General features: G+C 38.1%; 1 protein-coding gene and 1 long non-coding RNA gene across 3 annotated transcripts in view; both read left to right on the top strand.

Annotated features, from left to right (window-relative positions):
- Positions 1-25,323, top strand: part of LOC103222034 (cytidine monophosphate-N-acetylneuraminic acid hydroxylase) — a 355,392-nt gene that overhangs the window by 184,614 nt on the left and 145,455 nt on the right. The gene's annotated exons all lie outside the window — the stretch shown is intronic.
- On the top strand, positions 7,799-19,192 carry LOC140708932 (uncharacterized). Its single transcript, XR_012089244.1, has 3 exons — positions 7,799-8,082; positions 8,640-8,867; positions 18,637-19,192. It is a non-coding gene; the product is annotated as an uncharacterized lncRNA (long non-coding RNA).

Here is a 25,323-nt window from a genome sequence, read left to right as displayed (position 1 = left end):
AAAAACTTAGCCAGGTGTGGTGTTGCTTACCTGTAGTTTCAGCTATTTGGGAGGCTGAGGTGGGAGGACTGCTTGCGCCTGGGTGGCAGAGGTTGCAGTGAGCCAAGATTGCTCCACTGCACTCCAGCCTGGACAACAGAGGGACACCACGTCTCAAAAAAACAAAAACAAAAACAGAAAACAACACTGGGTGTGGTGTGTGCTTGAGGTCCTGGTTACTTGGGAGATAGGTAGAAGGATGGGTTGAGCCCAAGAGTTTGAGGCTGCAGTGAGCTACGATTGGGCCACTGCACTCCAGTTTGGGTGACAGAGGAGAGCGTGTCCCAAAATAAACCAATCAAACAACAACAAAAAAACTAAACCATATTGAGGTACCACCACATCCACCAGAATGGCTAAAATTTAAAAGGCTGACAATATTAAGTGTTGGTGAAGATATAGAGTAAGTGGAACTCCCATGCAATTGATGGTAGAAATGTAAAATAATACAATTACTTTGGAAATATGTTGGCAGTTTTTTACAAAGTTAAGCAGATAATTAACATACAACCTTGCTATTTGCCTCTATATATTTACCTAAGTGAAATAAAAACATATGTTCCCACCAAGACTTATGTATGAATGTTTACAGCACTTTTATTTGTAATAGCTGAAAACTAGACTGAAGTAAAATGCACAGCAGATAAATGGATAAACACATTTAGCGTATTCATACATTAAAATAAATACTTGGTGGGGCATGGTGGCTCACACCTGTAATCCTAGCACTTCGGGAGACTAAGGTGAGAAGATCTCTGTAGCCCAAGAGTTCAAGACCAACCTGGGGGACATGGCAAAACCCTGTCTCTACAAAAAATAAAAAAAATAAAAATTAGGCCATGTGCTGTGGCTCACGCCTGTAATCCCAGCACTTTGGGAGGCCAAGGCGGGTGAATCACAAGATCAGGAGATCGAGACCATCCTGGCTAACACGATAAAACCCCGTCTCTAGTAAAAATACAAAAATTAGCCAGGTGTGGTGGCTAATTAGCAGGCGCTTGTAGTCCCAGCAATTCGGGAGGCTGAGACAGGAGAATGGCATGAACCCGGGAGGCAGAACTTTCAGTGAGCCGAGATAGCGCAACCGCACTCCAGCCTGGGCGACAGAGCGAGACTCTGTCTAAAAAAACATAAAAATAAAAAATAAAAAACTAGCTGGGCATGGTGATGTGTGCCTGTAGTCCTAGCTAGCTACCTGGGAAGCTAAGGTGGAAGAATCACCTGCGTCCAGAAGGTCGAGGCTACAGTGAGCCATGATCCCACCACTGCACTCCTGCCTGGGTCACAGAGTGAGATCTTGTCTCAAAAAAATAAATAAAATAAAGAGAGAAAAATACTCAGCATTAAAACGAAATGAACTGATAATATATATGGCAATATGGATGAATCTCAAAAACATTATGCGAAGAAAAAGAAATCTAGACACAAAAGAGTATGTACTTGTGGTAACAGGAGGCATACATTTGTCTAACCTCAGATTCCATGGGGATTCTATTTTTGCAAATCAGAAAAGATAAAATAACTCTCAGAATTTTATATGTATTACCAGAAATGTTTATTTCTGGAGGTTATTGGGAAGAATCTGCTTTCTACCTCATTCAGGATGTCAACAGAATTTAGTTCCTTGTAATTATGGAACTGAAATCTGTTTCCTTGCTGCTATCACTCCGGGCCCATTCTCAGCTCCTAGGGCCAGCTTACTTTCCTGGGCATGTGGCCCCTTTTCATTTTCAAAGTGAGCAAAGCTAGAATTCTCTTGCATCAAATTCCTCTCATGCTTGTAACCTCTTTCAGCAGAAAGAGACTTGTCGTTTTAAAGGATTCACCTAGACAGGTCAGGACCACCAAGTTTAGTCTCTCTTTCTCTTTTTTATTTTTATTTTTTTTTATTTATTTATTTATTTATTTTTTGAGACAGGGTCTCACTCTGGTTGCCCAGGCTGGAGTGCGTGCAGTGGTGCAATCTTGGCTCACGGCAGCCTCAACCTCCCAGGCTCAAGTGATTCTCCCATCTCAGCCTCCTGAGTAGCTGGGATTACAGGCGCACACCACCATGCCTAGCTAACATTTTTGTATTTTTAGTAGAGACAGGGTTTCACTACATTGCTCAGGCTGGTCTCAAACTCCTAGACTCAAGAAATCCGCCTACCTTGGCTTCCCAGAGTGCGGGATTGCAGGCGTGAGCCACCGCACCCAGCTAGTCTCTCTCTCTCTATTTATTTATTATACTTTAAGTTCTGGGATACATGTGCAGAACGTGCAGGTTTGTTACACAGGTATACAAGTGCCATGGTTATTTGCTGCACTCATCAACCTGTCATCTAGGCTTTAAGCCCTGCATACATTAAGTATTTGTCCTAATGCTCTCCTTCCCTTTCCCCCTCACCCTAGTCCCTCTTTCTTAAAGTACTATATATAACACAACCTAATAATGAAAGATCCCATCATATTTACAGGTCCCTTCCATGCTCTAGGGGAGGAAATATACCACAATCTGCTACCACAATAAAGCTGGCATAAAACAGAGAGAAAAAATTAAGAGAAATTTCAGCAAATCATTGTATTGTGGATACTGAAGGATGGACTATACATGTTTTTGTTCAGTTTTACTGAACTTTGGGGGGGGTGTGTGTGTGTGTGTGTGTGTGTTGTATTTTCAGCATATTGATCAATCACAAAAAGAGTATTAAACTACTTTTATTGCAAATGTAATTATTTTTCACATTCCTTTTATACTTTATTAATATCTATATACTCAGGATTAACCTTTGTTGCTTGCTTCTCTCCTCTGGAACCTGATATCTGCGGTAATTTTAGGAAGTAATTTCTGAAGTGGGGGCAATAAATAAGTCAAGCTAAAAAGAAGAAAATAGCAGTTTGAGAAATCTTTCCAAATTTTCTGTTTAAAAAATCTGGCCACATAAGAAGTGAAAATGACAATAATAGCCATCAATGATGTAAGCCACTGACGCATTTCATCAGCATTGCTTACCTTCTGTTTTCCCCTTGTTCAGTGTCATCACATGAATTGTCATAAAAATAAGATGATTATCGTTCAATTGCTCATTAATTCAGGCTGTGGAGATCTCCTAAAAAGGATAACTTATCTTATGAGACCTCACTATTTGTTACGAGAGAAAAGTGTGGGATGTTTTGGATTGCAAATGGAAAGTTTTCCTCTTTAACTGAACTCTTGAGATTGTAGTGAAATCATCCATGCCCTGAAGCATCATAATCGTTCCCATATGGACGAATTCATTCAAGAAACAGTTATAATTGCATATATAGATTATCCCTAGAAATACTTTGTCCCTGTTTCGGGAATCTTTGAGTTCAAACAGCTCTCAAGGGTATATAAGAGGATTTTACTCCTCCTACCCACCTCCCCATTACAACTCAGTTCCCTAGTGTTTTCCTCCAAATATTTTTAAGAAGTGAGGTAAGCTGGCTCTGAGGCTTCTAAATTCTGAATTCTGGCTCATTTTCACTGAGTCATTCCGGAGGTCCTAGCCTTGAAACAACTTCTCTTTTGTTCCAATAAACAATAAGCTTAAGAAAAAAAGGTTTACTGTCTAATAGCCCCATGATTCCCTTGGCTATCTAGCTAGAAACTCTGTTTGCAAATCTGCTACATCTTTGATGAATAGGAAATTTACAAATAATTCACAATTATGTTGAGTTAGTGCAGGTAGGGAGTTATCAGACAGCCAAGTTACTTTAAAAGTCACCTGTTGGAAAAGTAGTAATTTAAAAACCTGCTCAGTTTTTAGCTTTCTTTCTGCTGATTACCTTAATATCATATTGCACCCTTTGTTATCTTTTCAGGTATTTAGATTTTCTTTTCCTTTATTGCTGATATTGTTATTGCTCTATGAAACAATATGACTATTAGCCATCTGCTTCTCTTCCTCTTTTGGACAATTGATATTTTGTCAAATGGCAAAAAATCAGTATCAACCATACTAAGTAATAACTAACATTTATGAACCCTTCCTTCATGTTGAAGACAAAGCACTTTAAGTGTTTTATCTCATGTAACCCTCAAGACAGCTTAAGAGGTAGGTGCTTTTATTATCTCTGGTATTTAAATAGGGAAGCTTCACCCCACACGGGTTAGATAACTGTCCCTAAGTCACACATGGACACTACAGAGTAGTTCTGATTACAGGTTGTGGTGCTTCTACACATTCCTAACCTAAAATGCCAGTAAAGAAGTGACTGCTACTGCCATCTGCTGGTAACTAGCAGAGTTGCTAGCTACTTTTGCTCATGCAGCAACTAAAAATCTGTACAAATTAGTGTTTGCAATGAGAGCTCTCTTCTGATACACGTTGGTGTCTCATGATGCCATCTATCATGCTCGTGTTTAGAACAGTCCCTGACACACAGTAGGCACTCAGTATTTATGGAATGAACAAATGGAGATCCCAGGAGAGTTTTTGTTGGTAAAACTTCTCAAGTTGTCCTGAAAGAACATAGACGTTGTCTCCACACAAAGCAATGGTGGTGTTTTTCTTCCCTTTTTTCTTGAGATGGAGTCTTGCTCTGTTGTCCAGGCTGGAGTGAAGTGGCGTGATCTTGGTTCATTGCAACCTCCACCTCCTGGGTTCAAGTGATTCTTCTGTCTCAGCCTACTGGGTAGCTGGAATTACAGGTGCATGCCACCACACCTGGCTAATTTTTATATTTTTAATAGAGACGGATTTCACCATGTTGGGCAGGCTGGTCTTGAACTCCTGACCTCAGGTGATCCACCCACCTCAGCCTCCCAAAATGCTGGGATCCCAAAGTATTGGGATTATAGGCATGAGCCACCACGCACAGCCTATGATGCTGTTTTTCAAGTATTTACTTCGTTCACTGTGCTGTCTCTGCATTTACAATATCCTTTGCATTTCCTTGCTATAACCTAGTTTACAAGTGGAGTCTCACTCATATTTAAATCTAACTTTATCAGTTACATTGTATAGGTTTTAGAAGGAATCCTAGTTTCAGAACTGAAAAAGACCTGAAAAATCCTGGCTAGCGTTTCCCAAGCCCTGTTTCAAAAGACGGTGATTTTTAAAAAGTGTTTAATAGACAAATAAGTTTCAGAAACAGTACAAATTCAGTGATTTTTAAAAAGTGTTTAATAGACAAATAAGTTTCAGAAACAGTACATTAGATAAATTTCCCTTTTTTTTTCACTGTAGAACTTCTCAGAGTATTTAACATGCTACTGTGCATTAGAAGTCTTTGAGAAGGGTTATACATAAAACCGTATTTGGCAGCTTGGGCTGCCATAAAAAATACCACGGGCTAGGGGCTTAAACAAGAAAAATTAGTTTTCTTACAGTCTGAAGGTTGGAAGTTCAAGATCAAGGTGCTGACCAGTTAGGTTTCCAGTGAAGGCTCTCTTCCTGGCTTGCACATACCTGCCTTCTTGTTTTGTCTTTACAGGGTCCTTCCTTGGAGGGTGGTCTTGGAGAGAGTGAGAGGTGCTCTTCTTATGTCTCTTCTATTAATGACACTGATCCAATTGGATCAGTTCTGCACCCTTATGACCTAATTCAACCTTAAATACTTCCTTAGAGGCCCCATCTCCAAATACAGCCACACAGGAGGTAAGGGCTTCAAAATATGAATTTGGGGGGACACAAACATTCAGTCCACTTTCCAAATAGTACTTGATCACAGATTCTTTCTCGTTTAGCTCCTGTTAACATCCTAAGGGACATTAGTGTTTTGTGGAACTCACTTGGAAATTTCCAATATACCAAACTCCGGTTACTACAGATGGAGCCCAGTGAGAATAATTTTCCTAATATCATACAGCTAGTTATTGGCAGAGCTAGAACTCTCACTTTAAGTCTTGTTTTCATGATATCATGCTTGTTCTATTTTATTTCTCCATATGAAAATAAACACTAGTACTGCCTTTGCAGAACTTTACAGTTATAAAGGGGATATGAACTAACATTTATTGAGTGCTACTATGTGACTTTTCTACCCTCCCCCATGCTAAATGGGTTAAACATTCCAGACTTTATGACTGTTGCATTTCACATCATGATTTAATAAATGCTTAAATGATAGTCTCTATGGGATGAGTTACTGAGAGTCCGCCCTGAGAGGTACATCTTGCTGATTTTCTATGTGTCAGGCACATAGAAAATGTTTCTTTTTTCTTTTTCTGAGACAGAGTCTCGCTGTGTCGCTGTGTCGCCCAGGCTGGAGTGGAGTGGTGCTGTCTTGGTTCACTGCAACCTCTGCCTCCTGGGTTCAAGCAATTCTCCTGCCTTAGCCTCCCAACTAGCTGGGATTACAGGCACCTGCCACCGCACCTGGCTAGTTTTTTTTTTGTATTTTCAGTAGAGATGGGGTTTCACTGTGTTAATCAGGTTGGCCTAGAGCTCCTGACCTCGTGATCTGCCCGACTCGGCCTCCCAAAGTGCTGGGATTACAGGCATGAGCCACCGTGCCTGGCAGCCTTTTTTTCTTTCTTAAAACATTTTAATCTTTTAAAAACTTTTAAACTGACAAATAATAATTGTACATATTCATAGGGGTATATAGTGATGTTTTGAAACATAATGTATGGTGATCAGATCAGTGTAATTAGCATATCCATCATCTGAAACAATGATCATTTCTTGAGTTGGGAACATTCCGTATCCTCCTCCTCCTCTAGCTATTTGAAACTAAATATTACCTACAGTGGTATAGAACAATAGAAGTTATTCCTTCTATCTACCTGTAATTTTGTCCTTTAACAAATCTCTCCCTGTCCTGCCCCCGACCCGCCCTTCCGTTGACCCTCCCCAGCCTCTGGTATCCTCTGTCCTACTTTTTACTTCTATGAGCTTAACATTTTTTTTTTTTTTTTTTTAGCTTCCACATATGTGTGAGAACATGTGGTGTTTAACTTTCTGTTCCTGGCTTATTTCACTTAACATAACGTCCTCCAGTTCCAGCCGTGCTCACATTGGCCTTTTTTTAATGCTCTAGAAAGTTATATTGTTTTCTGCCACAGACCTTATAATGCTGTGTTCTTTTCTACTCTTCCTTTTTACTTCCCACTCTGTTCTCCTGCACTTCAGATGCATAGAATTGTGTTAACTATAACCTTTGGGTCTTAATTTGCCATCATCCTTGATCCATTCACAACACCGTTCAATAATATAATAAACATCCAATCCAATAATCAGAATAAGTAACCTATATTTATCTATCTACATGTGCCTTTCTTGTCTCATCCCATTGGATCTCCCTCAAATAACATTTTGATCCTAAATGTTAGATTTATCGTTTGTTTGCTTTTTGTTGTTTTTACTTGCCTAACCACACACAACACCAACACACACACACAACCTCTATTGGTTATATACTTTCCTGTTTTTTTTTTTTTTTTTTTTTTTTTTTTTTACAGTCCAGAGGTCTTTTATTTCTTCAACACCTATTATGCATGAATTCATAGGGAAGAGATTCCAGCATTCCAGCAGCTCAGGCTCTTTCCCACTGGTTCTCACACAGTGTGCTTCTCTGGGTGGAGCAGGCTGGTGCTTCAGTTGAACCTAGGTACTTTTCTCTTTGGCGTCCTTCTTTTTCTGATCATTTTCCTTCACACGTTTCAGGAAGCTACCTCGGCTCTTAGAGTGTTTAGTGTACTCAATACGCACGTTAATTCTCTTGGCAAGAATCTTGCCCTTAACTTGTTTGTTTAAAACAATGCCAAAAGCATGCTGGGTAAAATTGTAGACTCTTCCAGTTTTGCCATGGTAACACCTGTGGGGCATTCGTTTTCGAACAGTACCCATTCTTTTGATGTCTACAATATCACCTTTCTTATAGATTTGCATATATGTGGCCAAAGGAAAAACTCCATGTTTTCTCAAAGGCCTAGAGAACATATATCCGGTGCCTTTCCTCTTTGCCTTTGTGTTCGTCATTTTGGCAAATTACTGGAAGATGAGGGTTCTGGCCAAAAGGCTGGTTTTGTTTTTGAGTCACATTTTCTTGCTTGTCTGCATGAGAATCTTGGATTAGATGATGGACATTGTGAAGGTTATATCATTTATTGCCTAGACTTTGTAATCTTCCTTTAAACATAACAATATTATTTTGAGTTTTTTTTCCAGCAGGCTTACTGATTCTTTCAAAGGATTTGTTTGTTTGTTTTGTAAAAAACTGGATCTGCTATATTACCAAAGCTGGGCTCAACTCTTGGGCTCAAGTAGTCCTCCTGCTTCAGTCTCCTGAGTAGCTGGGACTGCAGACACGCATCACCATGGCCGGCTTAAAGGTTGTTGTTAATCTTTGTTAAGATTGGTCTGGAGTACCCTATACTACTAGCTATTTTAGTTTTGCTCCAAAGGTGCAGCTTTTCTGGGGCCTTTAGTGAATACATGAAGTGTTTAGCAAGGTGTTTCTACTCTACTTGGTCAGAAATGTAACATCTCTCAGTCCTCTGAGAGTTGTTTAGCTTCAGTTACCTGGTAACTGCTCTTAGTAGGATTCATCCATGCTATCACATATGGTTTGTATTTATTCAGTTTTACTAGTTACTGTGCTAAATTCTTTCTATGATTTTTCATGTGGTGGTATTATCACTTATTTTATAGATGGAAAATATGAGGTGCAGAGAAGTGATGGAAAAAAGAGAGGATCAGGATTTCAGTTTTTTCTGCATTTCTCATCATCCCATGAAGTCTCTGGATAACATAAGCCAAGTTTTCATATCCCTTGATGTGTATGATACTTACATGGTGCCAAGAACCAGATGCATACTCAATAAATATTCATCACTATAGGCAAAAGTGGGCACAGATGGAAAATAAAATTATTTGAAGGTAAAGAACACTTGATTAAGAATTAGTCAGCAAAATAACATTGAATCAGAATAAATGGGTTCTAGTCTTCATCCCATTGTGAATGAATAATATATTACTTTTAGGCAGTGTTTTCCTATACTTGTTTACGTTTGCTCCTCACGAAAACCTGCTGAGCTAACCTAGGGTAAGGTCTTGGTAGGAAGACATCCCAGAGTCACAAGGCAACAAACACATGATAAAGGCAAGTTTTAAAATCAGATCTTCTGAATGTAAAAAAATATATATATATTTTGGAAGGGTCTCACTCTCACCTAGGCTGGAGTGCAGTGGCGCTGTCATAGCTCCCTGCAGCCTCAAACTCCTGGGCTCACGAGATCCTTTCACTATCTTAATCGCTTTGAGTCTCAGTTTTCCCATCTATAAAATGGGGATATCACCTAGTTCACTAGGTTGCTCTGTTGTTTAAGTGAAATAAGTAAATATAAATCATACTGAAATACTTAAAGAATTCAATAAATGTTTATTATTAGGAAACAAACATATGGTAATTTTTGAGCCAGAGTCTTGTTCTGTTGCCCAGGCTGGAGTGCAGTGTCACAATCTCGGCGCATCACAACCTCCGCCTTCTGGGTTCAAGGACGTCTCCTGGGTTCAAGCGATTCTCGTGGCTCAGCCTCCCTAGTAGCTGGGACTACAGTCGCACGCCACCACGCTCAGCTAATTTGTGTATTTTTTCTAGAGGCAGGGTTTCACCATGTTAGCCAGGCTGGTCTCGAACTCCTAACATCAGGTGATTCGCCCACCTTGGCCTCCCAAAGTTCTGGGATTACAGGCATGAGCCACCATGCCCGGCAAAACAAACAAACAAACAAACAAACAAACAAAAAACTTAAACAAACAAAAAACCCAACAGGGTTTATGACTCCACATCCTGCCAACCATCAACCACACCATATTGTACTTCTCACCATATATTTTTACTTAAATTTCCTAACATTTCTTAGCCTTGGTTTTCTCACTGAAAACAGGGGAGGCTGAACTTAACTATACATAACTCTTCTGCTTCTAAATGTGTCTGAGAGAGAGACTAGGGAAATAATAATAAATAAGCAAGGGAGAGTGGATGCCCTTCTTGCTTAAATATAAAATTTTCATCCGAGACGAGTTTAAACTTCCAGTCCTGTGAATTTGCTACTCTTTTTGAAGCTAATAACAATTAAAAAATAGAGCTATCTTTAAGTCAGCAAAAAATAATTATTTCTAAATCCTGAGAGATCAATGAGACTGCAAATTTAACAAATTCATGTTTAAGGATGAAAACCCTAATTTCATCATAAGGAGGCAATGACAAGATTCTTTTATTTTGTATAAAACATCATAATTTATCATTTTTAACAAAATGGACACCACAAGTTTTCCTTTTGGAATAAATGTTTTAATCACCCTTTGGATGTGATATCTTTTGATCAACAGGAGTTTTTGGCATCTCTAAACACTCTTACAAATTATTCAGGGCTCACTTTGGTTTTTAAAATTAACATTTGATTCATTTAAGTAATAAATGCAAAAGCCCAGTTTCCCCCTTACATTTAAGTTCATTTTACACATTTTAAAATTCGATTTGTAAATAAGGTAATATTATAAAATTCACTTTTAAGGTGGCCTTTGATTATTGCTTAGTCCGATTTGAAAACTTCCTTAAATATTTTAAGCAACCTATGCATTTATTGTTTTCAAATTTTTAAAGTTCTTTAGTTTTCTGACTTACAAGGAAACCTTCCTAGGTATTTAAATAAGCATAATAAACCTAATAAGTAATCTTGTATTTATGCTAAATCCTTATAAATTACATCAAATTATCTTAAGCCTTTCAACCTAAGAGAAGTCTGGATCAATGGTGATGTTTCACATTTTAAATTTAGGGCCATTTGGCTAATCTATTGAATAATTAATATATTCAGAATTTCTTAAACGTTACATTACTTAAAACTACCACAGTCACAGTTTATCCACAAACATAAACCTGAAATATTAGAACTAACTTTTTGCTTTTCAAAAAGCATTCCTCTACTAAATTCTAGCTCTTTTTAGGACTAATTCACTTCCAACAAAAAACCAATTCAGTCTACCCACTATCATACCAGAGATTTCAGTAAGGAGCTTAAGCTGAGGCATCCAAGACAATTTCCCTCTCAACCATGATGGGCAGGTGGAAGCTTCCAAGGCCACGCCCTCCATGTGGAGCAGACTCACAGCCCAGGGCCACTGAGACCAAGGAACATGTTACGTAAGTGTCAAGGCTGGGTTAATTTGGCAACTCATTCTAGATTGTTTTATAATTTGATTATATTAAAATAATTTAAGATTAATTTTTTTTTCTAAAATTCTTTTCATGTCTCCTAATTGAGACCTGGTTAGATTCCACATATCCCTCTTGTCTTATCCAGCTCTAAGTCACAGTTCTGGGGACATTTTAATGATGCCTCCAAGCACATACAGACATTGCCAGGAACCTGGCTGCTCACTAACAGATGCTCCAGTCCTTGGACACCCCACATTTGAAAAGGCAGCACTGTCTGTGAGAAAAGCGTAAATAATTTAAACAAAATAGGAAGAGCTAGAATGAGAACTAGTGTGAAAAGTCAAGAAAAATCAAAGTATATTATTGGAATGTAGAAGTGATCTGCAGTGAGACCAGAGTCTATGACATGCACACATAGAAAATGATTATATTTGTTCAGCACATCAGCATAAATAGATAAGGTAGCTCTCAACTGAAGGAGGTCTTCCCAAGAGATCCAGCACGTCCCCAGGCCCTGCCTGGCTGCCCTGTGGGCTGAGAGAATCAATATGTCAACACATCTGATATCTATTCACTGTATGACAGCACAGATTATCTGGGCTAAGGGTTCTTGTAATTTAAAAAATACTATTTAAGACAGAAGTGTGATAAGGGAGCCTACAACTTATATGGCCCCCATGGACTCATAGTAATTGTTGAGATGTTTAAGATCTGAGGCCAGCTCCTTAGTGACACTGAACAAACATATTTCAGCATCAATCAATTACATAACCATCACCTAAGTATCAATGTCGTGAATATCCACCCACTAATATGCACATGTAATTACATATATTTTACATCTTAGAGTGCAGCAAAATTTATTTTTTTAAAGCTCCTTCATCATCTTTTAAAAACATTTATTCTCGTTAGGCATTCTGATTCACTTTTACTAACATGTAATAGGAAATGTAAGTTTCTTATTTTATTTATTTGTTCAACAAAGGGAACACATCTAGTAAATGAAAAAGCTAGTACTTGAACCCAGGTTCTTAACTATGGTCTTATCGCATTAGTTGCTGCTGAGGCACACATTATTAACTATCATTAGTAGGTAAGTTTTCTGCAGAACTGAAGAGATATCCAAAGACAACAATAGCCAATACCACCATCAGAATTGGCCCCAGAAGAATAGGATCTTGGATATTTTATTTTTGCATAAATACAATTCAAGTTTCAACTCAAAAGAAAAGAGAGAACCTGGAGAAGTTTCAGTGTACAACCATAAAGTTTGATTTTTTTTTTTTTAATCACATGAGGAAAGCTGAATAATACCAATTTACTTAGCTTGAGGGTGAGAAAAGCTCTCACGTACAAGAAAGCCCACATCCCTGGCTTAATCTTAAATGATATATCCGTGTGATTTTTATTTTGACAGAGTTTTGCTCTGTTGCCCAGGCTGGAGTGCAGTGGTGTGATCTTGGCTCACTGCAACCTCCACTTCCGTGTTCAAGTGATTCTCCTGCCTCAGCCTCCTGAGTAGCTGGGACTACAGGCACACACCACCATGCCTGGCTAATTTTTGTATTTTCAGTAGAGAGAGGGTTTTGCCATGTTGGCCAGGCTGGTCTCAAACTCCTGATCTCAAGTGATCTGCCTGCCTCCGCCTCCCAAAGTGCTAGGATTATAGGCGTTAGCCACCATGGCCGGTCATGATTTCTTCTTTTTTCTTTTTCTTTCTAATTTTTTTTTTCTTAGAAACAGGATCTCACTCTGATGCCCAGGCTAGAGTGCAGTGGTGCAATCTCAGCTCACTGCAGTCTTGACCTCCAGGGCTGAAGTGATCCTCCCACCTCAGCCTGCTGAGTAGCTGGGACCACAGGTGTGTGCCCCTACACCCAGCTAATTTTGCTTATTTTTAATAGGGACGAGAGCTCACTATGTTGCCCAGGCTGGTCTTGAACTCTTGGCTTCAAGTGATCTTTCCATCTCGACCTCCCAAAGTGCTGAGATTACAGGTGTGAGCCACAGCACCTGGCCTATTTGTGTGGTTTCTTACTTAAAAAGATAAGCCGGCCGGGCTCAATGGCTAAAGCCTGTAATCCCAGCACTTTGGGATGCCGAGGTGGAAGCATTGTCCATGGCCGGGAGTTTCAGACCATCCTGGGCAACACAGTGAGACCCCTGTCTCTACAAAAAAAAATTTAAAAATTAATTTAAAAATCTTTCCTTTCACCCTCTCTCCCTCCCTTCCATCTACATGCATTCAAGTACATGTGTATTTTAGGAAAATGTACATGTTTATTGTAGACAAAGCAGATAAGCCAAAAGAAGAATATAAAACTTCCTGTGATCCACATTACAGGTAGACGTACTCTGTGTGTGTGTTAAGGGAGGCTGTGTGCGTGCTTCTAAATCAGTAGTTCTCAGCCTTAGCTTACCTGGGGAGCTATTGAAGTAGATGTCTAGGACACCCACTCAGAGATTCTGACTTAATCAGGCTGAGATGCGGTTTGGTCATTGGATGTTTAGCCAAGGCGGGTGGGTCACAAGGTCAGGAGATCCAGACCATCCTGGCTAACATGGCGAAACCCCGTCTTTACTAAAAATACAAAAAATTAGCTGGGCGTGGTGGCACATGCCTGTAGTCCCAGCTACTAGGGAGGCTGAGGCAGGAGAATCTCTTGAACCCAGGAGGCGGAGGTTGCAGTGAGCTAAGAGCGTGCCACTGCACTCCAGCCAATGACAGAGCGAGACTCCATCTCAGGAAAAAAAAAAAAAAAAAAAAAAGGGTTCCTCAAGTGGTCCTTACTGTGCAACCAGTATCTGCTATAGACTTTTTTCTATCCTCATATCATATTTGCACAAAATAAGCTCATAGCCTGCCATTTCCCCTTAATATATTGTGAAGATCCTCTAATGTAGATAAATGAACGTCCATAAAATAATTTTTAAAAGCAAAAGCTAGAAAGAATGAATTTATTCAAATAAAAGAAACTTAAAAGACATAGAACTAGAGATATTAGAAATCTGCATGCAGTAAAAAGGTGAATATAAATTAGCTAATTCCATAAACATTTCAACTTAAGTATCTGCAAAGTAATATGCACATCTTTTCTTTCACAGAGATACAATATACACGTTCATGTCATGTTGATTCTGGCAAAAATCAGAGAAATCAAAAATATTCTTGAGTTTCATAAACTCTGTGAAGCTAGTTTCAACAGCAACATTCTATATGAATATAAAACCCCAATATTTCATAGGTGTATTTTATCTTGTCAGAAGCATAATGGTTTTAATTTTTAATGGTTATTTAGCTAATAGCATATATTAGCTTATTAATAATATTGTAATCAATGCCATTAATATTTTTCTTACATAATATCTCAGTATAAATTGAGAACAAATATGAGTGTTGATTATTTGCTATTAAAAATATTTTAAATATTTTTCATCATAAGAAAATAGCGATACACATTTAAATATTTTCTTATAAAATAATAGTAAAACAAATTAATGGTGATTGCCATTTGCTGTTTCTAGTAATAAATGCTGTCTTTATGGAAGTATAAATTATGTTCTTGTGCAATATGAGGGCATAGTATTCTGTTTTTGGTGGGTTTTTTTTTTTTTTTTGAGACAGGGTCTCACTCTGCCACCCAACTTGGTGTGCAATGGCACAATCATGGGGCTCACTGCAGCCTCTACCTCCTGGGGTCAAGTGATCCTCCCACCTCAGCCTCCCAAGTAGCTGAGACTATAGGTGCATGCCACTACGCCCAGCTAATATTAAGACAGGGTTTCACTATGTTGCCTAGGCTGGTCTTGAACTCCTGGTCTCAAATCATCCTCCCACCTTGGTCTCCCAAACTACTGGGATTACAGGCATAAACCACCATGCTCGGCCAACACAAAGCATTCTTAAACAATGCTAGAAATTTCATTGGAGGAATTTTTCACAGTGCACTTTGACCTCACTGAGGTTGAAAATGTTTTTTCAGATGTTTTTCCACTTTGCTGTGAAGTAGATTGTTGTTTCATTGGTGGTTTCGTTATCTGGCTTTAAAAAAAAGGTTTTGATTCCCTCCACAGTTCATAGTTCTCCGAATAGATATCTTTCCGTAACCTATATATTTTGAGATATTTTGAATAATCAAACACTCTTTAGTAGGCAAAGCCTTTCAATGAAACCATAATATACATGCCTCTACATACTTAGCCATAATACTAGAACATTCTGAAACCAAAGTAAGATGGTCTTCCCATTTCCATATTTCATTTAATTGTTTTAAAATCTTACCATTTTCATCACGTTTGGTTTGATCCTTTTAAAAATAACAGTTTAAAGTAAGTTTAGACCAATTATTTTATATTCTCCATTTACTTCTGGGTAATGACTTTATAAGAGGCAACAACTCAACACAACAGCAAAGTGAGATTTGTCATTTTTCTTTCTGATTATTGATGAGCATGAGAAAACAAACCAACACAACACCAAGAGCGCTACAAAGTTCACTTACACGTCTCTTCCTCTAGAAGTTAAAGCCACATTCAAAGTTAAATTCCAGAACTTGTGTCATTGATTCATGGTTATGAAAAGCCTCAGAAAAATACTCACTATATTTTTATTATGGGCCCTCTGTGATGAATCATAACCACTTCAGTTAAACTTCAGTTTATGAAATAATTTCTCAGACAGGAGCCTCCACAAATCATGTAATTTTTTTAGTTACCAGGTTACAGTCATAACTTCTAGGGACATTTTTCCTTCTAACAAGATTTTGGAAAAGAATGACAATTTTTTCTTTTTTTTTTTTTTTGATCCTTGTGTTAGGCCCATTCTCTTAAAGTATATTTCTGTATCTAGAATCTGGGTCTACAAATACAGTCATTCAAACATGACTGTCCAGTCAGCTAGGATTACTCTCATTTGGCCTATACCAAATTATTTTTTAATGATAGAATATCATTCCACTATACCATAATTTATTTAACTCAATAACCTGGTATTGGGAATATAAGTTATTTCTGAATTCTGACTTATATAAATTATAATAACTCTAAACATATTCCCATATTCTAAAATAAATTCTCTTTGAAGTGAATTGGTAGGTTGTATTATGTACATATAATCATTTGATACATAAAGATACATCTTATTTTCATTTGTACTTCTTTAATTGTAAGTTTGAACATTTGTTTCCATGTGCTTATTGGCCATCTATATAAATTGTCTGTTCATGGCCTTCACCCATTTTCCATTTGAGTTGCTCATCTTTTTCTTATTGTTTTTATAAGTATTTATTTTGGGCAATTAGGTACAGATGAGATACTGTAACAAAATTTACCAAAATAGATTGGCTTAAAAAAAAAAAAACAGCAGTTACTTTTCTCTCATGAAACAGTTTAAAGGTGAGTATTCAGAGTTAGTAGGATGTCTCTAATGCAGATGACCTTTTAGGGACTGGAGTTTCTTTCATCTGTTTGCTCAGCTATCTCCTAGCTATCCTTGTCTGCATGGCTAAGTTAAGAATAAGACTGCCTGTACTCCAGCTCTTAGAGAGAGAAGAAGCACGGAGAATGTGTGTGTGTGTGTGTGTGTGTGTGTGTGTTTGTGTGTGTGTTTATATAGTTCAAAACTTAAAACTATTGAGGCCAGGACCCATACATGGCAAATTTCACTTATTTTCATCTAAGTGAGAACCTTGATATAGCCATATCATATCTACGTACAAAGGAGGATGAGATTATATTCTCTAGCTGCATAGCTATTTAACCAACTATGACTGTCTTCTATGGAACAGATAGAGAATGGATTCAGGTAGACAACAGGTAGTCTCTACAACAATGGATTAATTTTCACTTGTAAGTCCCTAAGATTTGGCTAAATCCTCACTTTCTCTGGGAAGTGTCCTATAATTTCTCTTCGCTATCAGAGTATACTGAGTTACTCCTTTTTCTACACTGCCATTTTACCTTATACCTACATCTACAATAGTAAAAATATAATGCTGTTACTTAATTATGTATTCTTCTTTCCAGCTAGAATTATGAGCTTCTTGTGATACCATATTTTCCAATCTTATTCATTTCTCCCACTCACCTCCTAGCAAGTGTCTAGCATATATTAAGTATTCATTAAGTGACTTTGAATGAATAAAAGGACTGCTTTTTAAGTAAAGCACTTTGCATCTTGAAAGTGCTTTATGTAAATATTATTTCACCTGACCTATATAAGAACCCAAAGAAGTAGCCACTATTATCCCTAAGAGATATTAAGTGAATTATCTAAAGTCAAATAGCTAGTATGATCTAATATCAAGATCAATTTTTCTGTCACTGCAGTAAACAATTTTTTTCCTTTAAAAAATTTTTTTTTTTTTTTTTTTTTAAGACAGAATCTGGCTCTGTCACCCCAGGCTGGAGAGCAGTGGCACTATCTCGACTCACTGCAACCTCCAACTTCTGGGCTCAAGCAATCCTCCCACCTAAACCTCCTGAGTAGCTGAGACTATAGGCAGATACCACCATGCTGGGCTAATTTTTGTATTTTTGTAGAGATTGGGTTTTGCCATATTGCCCAGGCAGGCAACACATTCCTTGGCCTCCCAAAGTGCTGGGATGAGGCATGAGCCACTGTGCCTGGCTGCAATAACACCAATTTGGGCTTTTTTTTTTTTTTTAATTCTTCTGAGACAAAGTCTCACTCTGTTGCCCAAGCTGGAGTGCAGTGGCGCAACCTGTGCCTCCTAAGCTCAAGTGATTCTTGTGCCTCAGCCTCCCATGTAGCTGGGATTACAGACGTGCGCCACCACACCCAGCTAATTTTTGCATTTTTAATAGAGATAGGGATTCACCATGTTGGCCAGGCTTGTCTTCAACTCCTGTCCTCAAGTGATCCACCCGCTTTGGCCTCCCAAAGTGCTGGGATTACAGGCATGAGCCACTGTGCCCGCCAATAAACACCAATTTGATTATGTTGCCCGTAAGTGGATTTCCACTTGTGGAAATAGTTCATGGCCTCATAGTGCTCCTATACAACAATCAGAAAACTGGATACATTTTAAAATCACATTTTTTAAACATCAAAGCGATGTGAGCGCAACACAGGCTAGATGAATTGAAATTCCAGAGAGAACAAGAAGTCCTTCTGGAGTAAGCTGATTTTTTGTAGAGATTGGGTTTTGCCATATTGCCCAGGCAGGCAATCCACCTTCCTTGGCCTCCCAAAGTGCTGTTTTCTTCAGTTTTCTTCAGTTATCCATTTGCTGAATCTAAGCACTGAGTCAGCATCAGGCTTAGCTATAGAGTGGGACTCTGCAGGAAAAAAGAGAAACCAATAAAGCTTTGTGCAAGGTTGATACGATAGATTGGAAATTTGGAGAGCGGCAAATGTGGTTAGCGTCCCTATGAAACATTAGTTGAATTCTGGGGTTATTAGAAAGAAGCTGAGAGGCTGTATTTGAAAAAGTAGAATGTATTCAATAATTCTGCATTCTTTAGGAGACAAAATCCTGCTAGAGAGAAGGGGCCTGCTTCAAGCACCTAATTGGATTCTACCTCAAGACAATCTGCCATATTTGAAGCTCAGAATCTTCAAAGAGTAGAATAGAATGTGCTGTACTCTTTCAGGACTAAGGAGACAAAGACTTCTAGGGTCTCAGTTGAAAGCCTTGGAGGACTATGTCTAAGGAATAGCGGTGAACCAGAGCAGACGTAGCTTACTGAAATTACAATGTGGTCCCAATCCAGCTAAACCCCTGGTTGGGTTAAGGTTATCAATCTCTCACCGTATCTACAGAAGAAAAGAGAAACTCACGCTGCAGTAAGATGCCATCTGGAGTTTCTATGATTCATTTGTATATATCCTACAGAATACAGTCAAAATTGCTAGACATGCAAAAACACAGGAAAAGGTGATTTAAAAATCAAGAGAAAAACAGAAAATAGAAGTAGACACATTATGTTGGAGTTAGCAGACAATGCTTTGAAAATAACCATGATTGATATGTCAAAAATATATGAAAATTGATAAAAAAGAATAAGATGCATGTTAAAACAAAATTGGAATCCATAACAAAAGAACAAATTAGATATTCTAGAAGAGAAAAATACAATATCTGAAATTAAAAACTCATTGGATCACTTCACCAGCTATACTGCGCATGCATGTGGGAGACCTAAAGAACATAGTAAAAAAGCAGGCAGAGACCAGAGAGAAATTCACTTTCAAAAAATAGAATGACACAGAGTAAAATCAGTGAGTTTTCTGCTTTTCAGCTGAGTGTATTTATTCCCCAAGAATGTACAGCTCAGGTAGCAGAAAGCTAAAGCCTTGCAGGCTTGATGTGTAAGAGAACAGAGTCCAAAGTTGGCGAAGAAGTTAGAATTGAGGAGGCATTCTTAGAAGCAAGTAGGTTACAGAGAAGCCATAAAGTCTGGATATATTCTCTGTCCAAATATTTAGTTCACTAATAAATTATTCAGGAAAAGAGGAAACCTCTCAAATGGCCAGGGTTTTTTAAAAGCAGCAACTGGAGACTATTAAAACAGGCAAAGATATTAGCAGTTGAATAGTAGGGAAGACAAAGTTTGCAATTTGATTCCAGGTGAGTTAACTTCCAACTGCCTAATACAATAAATGACTTCTATAATGTCCACTTTTCAATCAAAATTTATTAGACATCTGAAAAAACAAGAAAGTGTGGCCCACATATAAGCAAGACAATCAATAGAAATTGACTGTAAGTGGACCCAGACGTTGCATTTAACATAAAAAGACTTCAAAGCAGCTATTATGAAAATTGTGAAAAGATTAAAAGAAAATGTATTCTAAGAATTATAGGAAAATATGAGGGGTAGTAAACAGATAGGAAATCTCAAAATAATAATGGAAACTATTAGAAAAGAACAAATTAAACACTAAAATAAAATAATAGATTAACACAAACCAAAGCATGAACAGAGAAACAAAAAATAGCTGAGCAAATAATCAATAAATAGCAGAATGGCAGATCTAAATACAGCCATCTTGGCCGGGCACGGTGGCTCACACCTGTAATCCCAGAATTTTCACTTTGGGAGGTTGAGGAGGGTGGATCACCTGAGGTCAGGAGTTCGAGGCCAGCCTGACCAATATGGTGAAACCCCATCTCTACTGAAAATACAACAATTAGCCAGGCATAGTGGCATATGCCTGAAGTCCCAGCTACTCGGGAGGCTGAGACAAGAGAATTGCTTGAGCCGGCGAGGTGGAGGTTGCAGTGAGCCAAGATCACACCACTGCGCTCCAGCCTGGGCAACAGAGCAAGACTGTCTCAAAAATAAAAGTAAAAACAAAAAAATAAATACCACCATCTCAATAATTATATCTGTCTCAGGGGTCCCATAATCACCCACTAGTCGGGTGATTCACTGGAGGACTCAGCACAACTTAGCATGAAGTTAAACCGGATGGCTGAAGTTTATCACAGCAAAAGATACAGTGCAGGAACAGCAGGAAAAATACATACGCAGGCAAAGGCTAGAGAGATCATGTGCAGGTTCCTGAGTCCTCCCTTTCTAAGATTATCACACTGGTGTAATCCTCTCTCCAGCTTCAGAGCTTATCACATTAATACATAACTGCCACATCAGTAGCCATGGTGCAGACCCCAAACCAGGTACCAGGTGCGCATCATGAATCTTCACGTTTACTTTAAATCTGCTGACAACCTGGTTCATCTTGACCTACTGGATTGGGTGTATAGAATGACATCATTACCTAGTACTAGGTAAACATTACAGTACTTTAGTTCTTAGCATTAGACCAAGAGTCAGTTATAGCTACAGAAATAAGCAAGAAGTAAATAAAAATAATCTGCTGTGTTAACTTTCTTTGTAGCATTAATTTTTTTGTGTGTGTGTGAGACAGGGTCTCACTCTACGGCCCAGGCTGGAGTGTAGTGACATGATCTTGGCTCACTGCAGCTTCTGCTGCCCAAGTTCAGGTGATTCTCCCATCTCAGCCTTCTGGGGAGCTAGGATTACAGGCGCATCCTACCATGCACAGCTAATTTTTGTATTTGTAGTAGAGATGAGGTTTCACCATGTTGCCCATGCTGGTCTGAAATTCCTGGGCTCAAGTGATCTGCCTGCCTCAGCCTCCCAAAGTGTTGGGTTTGCAGGTGTGAGCCACCACACCTGGACTTTGCTGCATTAAATGTAAATGGACTAAACAACCAAAAGGCAGAGATTATTGTAAGACTGAATTAAAAAAAAATCAAGAACCAATTATAAGGTGTCTACGAGAGATGCATTTTAAATGCAAAGATAAAAATAGATTAAAAGGATAGAAAAATACGTAGCATGGAAAACTGGAGAAAACTGGAGTGATTTTATTAATATTAAACAAAAAAGACTTCAATAAAGAAGTATTACTAGAGACAAAGACAATTCTTCAAAAATATTTTTTGTATTGTAAGATCAGAGAAAATGTGTTGGATTCATTCTGAGGTGAACATACTATATGGTGGCAAAGTGAGGATAGCAGTTCTACCTTCACATCCACATCCCACACTAAACAGAAAGAAAGAAACGTGTTCTAGAATTGTCAGCAAAAATCCTGAAATTCACACCTGACTTAAACCACAGACCCATGACTGATCTAATCACTGCAATAAGGCAATAAGACTTTCTTGGGCACAGTATATGTCATTCCTTTTTTCCTTGAAATAATGGGATAGTTGGGGGTAGAGTAACAATAAATTTCCAATAAGAGTATAGACTGTTGGGAAAGGTTAAGTGGGACATGGATACCAGAGCGTTAACCAACAGGTGAACAACAGGTGGATAATACTGTGTTTAACATGGTCTTTCTCTTTCTCTCGCACACTCACACACACATACACACAGCAACAAGCAGTAACTAACCGAACAAATGAAATATTAATCATTTACAGAGTATGTTAGAGCAACATACTCATATAGAAAACAGGAATTTCGTTAAATTACAAAACTGTTGTTTGATAAACTAGAGAGGATAAATAATACATAATATTGTGATAGTTTTTCTTTTATCTTTCCTGTAGAAAGTTATGTGTGAAAAAAGAACACTGACTTTCTCTTGTACTTAAAGTCTTTGGCATTTGGGAAATTTACTTTTATTCTCAAGTATAGTCACATTACATCAGATTTCAAGCCAAGACTTAATTTTTAAAGATATTCTAAGAGGCATGGTGGCTTATGCCTGTAATCCCAGCATTTTGGGAGTCCGAGATGGATGGATCACTTGAGGTCAGGAGTTCGAGACCAGCCTGACCAATATGGTGAAACCCCAACTCTACTAAAAATACAAAATTAGCCTGGCATGGTGACACATGCTAATCCCAGCTCTTCGGGAGGCTGACTTGGGAGGATCCCTTGAGCCAGGGAGGCAGTTTTGCAGTGAGCCGAGATTGCGCTACTGCACTCCAGCCTGGGCAAAAGAGTGAGACCCTGTGTTAAAAAAATAAATAAAAGGCCGGGCGCGGTGGCTCAAGCCTGTAATCCCAGCACTTTGGGAGGCCGAGACGGGCGGATCACGAGGTCAGGAGATCGAGACCATCCTGGCTAACACGGTGAAACCCCGTCTCTACTAAAAAATACAAAAAAAACTAGCCGGGCGTGGTGGCGGCGCCTGTAGTCCCAGCTACTCGGGAGGCTGAGGCAGGAGAATAGCGTAAACCCGGGAGGCGGAGCTTGCAGTGAGCTGAGATCCGGTCACTGCACTCCAGCCTGGGCGACAGAGCCAGACTCCGTCTCAAAAAAAAAAAAATAAAAAATAAAAAATAAAATAAAATAAAATAAAATAAAATAAAATAAAATAAAATGTTCTAAGAGTGTTCCATGCTCATGACTGCATAAGCATTACTGAACATGGTATTCTGCTCTTGTCTCGTTCATTGTTAGATTAATGCTCACATAAAAACATTTCCATAATTATACCACTAAAGTGTTGGACATCCTCTGTGACTACACAAGGAAAATTAAGGCATAAAGAAAATATGTGGTAAAGAGGAAAGGGCCTGGTTGAGGAATGGGTGATAAGTCCAGATTAAAACTCATTGAATATAAAAGTTAGAATTACTGAGCTCGAAAGGATCTCAAGAGATCATCTGGTCCAGTCTGCCTTCTAAGCAACAGCACACTTTAAAATTATTGAAAACTAACAGTTAATTGTATTCTGTGTAGCACTTTTTTTTTTGGCTTTTGAAAAATTGATCAAACAGTAGGGATAAAGAAAAGCCTAATTAATTCTTAATTCAAAGCTTACTGTATTTTATGGTTCTAAAATATTTTGAAAAGGTTTTAAAATGTCAAATCCCTGCCAGATAGAAAGCAGATATTCCAAAATAAATATTTTACTGTTTTCTCTGCCAGGGTGATATGAAACAATAATTTCTTTATTATCAGGAAAGCTAAGGGAGGCCCTTGGAACCAGCATCAAAGTAATAATCCTGTTTCTCTGAGACTTTTGGCAGACAGTTTGTTCTTTAGGTTTCTACAGATTGTTAAGCACACAATTCAACCAAAACACTAACAATTCAAATTAATTATATTTATCAACAACTGTCACATACTTTAGGAAAATATATTACTCTTCTGCATATCCTATTGGTTTGTTAACATAATTTTGCACAACACTATTTGCTCTAGCAACTCAATTTTTACCACTAAACGTTTATTCTGAAGAAATAATCATAGATGCAAGCAAAGATTTGTATACAGTTGTTTATTAAAATATTTCTGACCAGGAGTGGTGACCCATGCCTGTAATCCCAGCACTTTGGGAGGCTGAGGTAGGTGGATTGCTTGAGCCCAGGAGTTTCAGACCAGCCTAGGCACATGGTGAAATCCTATCTCTACTAAAAATATTTTTAAAAATGTATCTGGGGATGGTGGCATGTGCCTGTAGTCCCAGCTACTTGGAGGATTGCTTGAGCCTGGGAGGTGGAGGTTGCAGTGAGCCTAGATCACACCACTGCACTCAGGCCTGAGCGATGGAGCAAGACCCTGTCTCAGAATAAAATAAAATAAAATAACCCAAACTCCCCCACATCATTTGTAATATTAAAAATTAGAAACCACTTAAATACCCAACAATAGAAAATTGGTTAAATGAATTATGGCGCATGTCTATACGACAAAATACTACATAGCCATTAAAATTATGTTATCAAATATCCAAGGTGATGGGAAAATGTTTATGATGTGTCATTGTGAAAAAATTCAAAACATAAGAAGTATGTATAGCATGATCTCATTTCTGAAAACAAACAATATGATTGAAAGGAAATATACCAAAATATTAGATAGAGTTAAACCTGGGTGGCAGAGGTTTAATTTAATTAAAAAATGCAATACACGATTGCATTTTCCTCTTTCTCGTATCATATTTATTTAGTGATTATATGTCACTTTGATAGAAAAAAATCTATATTTTTAATGCTGTACCTTTTAGCTTTAGGACGCAAATAGTTAAAATAGTCACAGTTTCTATATATTTCAAAGATGTACATAGATGCATATATTTATATTTCTTCCTCAGTCTACACATAAGTAGACTGGCCACCATTACCATAAATTGTTATATACATTGTTTTGAAGTAGTTATATGTGCTGGTGCTTGTATTTCTAATTATTCTTTCAAATATTTTTTCACTACAGTAATGTTTTTCATTTTTTCAGTAGTGCTTTGAGGCCCTTTAACATTGTTTTTCTATTAGATGTGGTGTTGCTACAGGTATCAATTCATTCTGAGAGAGAAATACTTTCTACCGAGCTTCTCTTCTGTAACATTATAGGCCTCTTTGGCAAGACTCATCAATTCCTTACTATGACTGGAACTCAAAGATTATTTCAGAAGATTTCATTTTTAAAAAAGTCTTTACCCTGGATACGATATATTGTGTTGACTCCAATAAACACAGCTTTCTTTTTACAAGGCCATGTATCAGTGCTGCTTGACAGTGGAATTTTCAGTGAAGGCTTCCTCTTGTAAATCGAAAGCATGTACTTGTACATTAAGAGCACACTATTCCAGCACACTCACCTGACTCCACCGTAAGTAGACCAGGTGAGATCATGAAGAACATTTTAGCTGTCCTAAAGAGCTATAAAATAGGCTTACTTATGTTCCAAATTGTCTCAAAGATATTTTAGTTGATTCGT

The sequence above is a fragment of the Chlorocebus sabaeus genome, chromosome 17, assembly GCF_047675955.1.
Source record: "Chlorocebus sabaeus isolate Y175 chromosome 17, mChlSab1.0.hap1, whole genome shotgun sequence".
In the NCBI taxonomy this organism is placed as follows: Eukaryota; Metazoa; Chordata; class Mammalia; order Primates; family Cercopithecidae; genus Chlorocebus; species Chlorocebus sabaeus.
This window is presented reverse-complemented; position numbering and strand designations above follow the sequence as displayed.